The sequence below is a fragment of the Cupressus sempervirens genome, chromosome 2 (genome assembly GCF_028749045.1).
Source record: "Cupressus sempervirens isolate cs-2001-9-10 chromosome 2, ASM2874904v1, whole genome shotgun sequence".
Lineage (NCBI taxonomy): Eukaryota > Viridiplantae > Streptophyta > Pinopsida > Cupressales > Cupressaceae > Cupressus > Cupressus sempervirens.
The window spans coordinates 559,517,412-559,518,941 of NC_143119.1; positions in this window are offsets into that span (position 1 = coordinate 559,517,412).

Sequence of the window (1,530 nt, forward strand, 5' to 3'; positions counted from 1 at the left end):
CCAGCAGGTGTGCTCGCCAAGTCACCCCGCTGAGTTGCTTCTCTAAGCCCACTCACCATGTCAGCTCACCAAGTTGATTGTTCAAGTACGTTGCCAAGTACACTCTTTAAGTTCGCTCACCAGGTCAGCCCGCCCAAGTCGCCTCTTTAAGTTCATTCGCCAGGTCAGCCTGCCCAAGTCGCATCAGCGAGCTAACTCACCGAGTCACCTCACGAAGTTGACTCTTTAAGTGCGCTCACCAAGTCAGCTCACCAAGTCGACTCACCATCTCGCCTCGATAAGTTGGCTTGCCGAGTTACCCCACCAAGTCGTCACCTCTTTAAGCCCGCTCACCATGTCAGCTCGTCAGGTCGGCTCACCAAGTCGACTAATCAAGTAGGCCCACCAAGTCGCCTCAAGGATAGCTGCTCACCATGAGTCGCCTCACCATGTTGACTCAATGAGTCGCCTCACCATGTTGACTCTTTGAGCCCGCTCGCCGGGTTGCCTCACCAAGTCGACTCGAGTACGTTGCCAAGTCGACTCTTTAAGTTCGCTCGCCAGGTCGACTCACCAAGTCAGCTCACCATGTCATCTCAACGAACCAACTCGCCGAGTCGCCTCACCACGTCGGCTCTCTAATACCACTCGCCAAGTCGCCCCACCAACTCGCCCCGTTAGGCCCACTCACCACATTGCCCCGTTAGGCCCACTCTCACCAAGTGGACTCTTTAAGTCTGCTCATAAAGTCGAGCCACCAAGTACTCTCACCAAGTCGACTCTTTAAGTCCTTTCATCGAGTCACCCAACCAAGTACTCTCACCAAGTCAACTCTTTAGGTCCGTTCATCAAGTCACCCTGCAAAGTTAACCCTCTAAGTTTGTTCATCGAGTCACCCAACCAAGTCGACTGTTTAAGTCCTTTGATCAAGTCACCCCGCCAAGTCGACTCTTTAAGTCCGTTCATCAAGTCACCAGAACAACTACTCTCACCAAGTCGACTCTGTAAGTCTGTTCATCAAGTTGGCCCACCAAGTACTCCCACCAAGTCGACTCTTTAAGTTCGTTCATCAGTTCACCCCGCCAAGTACTCTCACCAAGTAAACTCTTTAGGTCCGTTCATCAAGTCGACGCTTTAAGTCCGTTCATCAAGTCACCCCTCTGAGTTGCTTCTCTAAGCCCACTCACCATGTCAGCTCACCAAGTCGGTTGTTCAAGTACGTTTCCAAGTCAACTCTTTAAGTTCGCTCGCCAGGTTAGCCTGCCCAAGTCGCCTCTTTAAGTTCTTTCGCCAGTTCGGCCCGCCCAGGTCGCATCAGCGGGCTAACTCGCCGAGTCACCTCACGAAGTTGACTCTTTAAGTGCGCTCACCAAGTCAGCTCACTAAGTCGAATCACCATCTCGCCTCGATAAGTTGGCTTGCCGAGTTACCCCACCAAGTCGTCGCCTCTTTAAGCCCGCTCACCGTGTCAGCTCGTCAAGTCGGCTCACCAAGTCAACTAATCAAGTAGGCCCACCAAGTCGCCTCAAGGATAGCTCCTCACCATGAGTC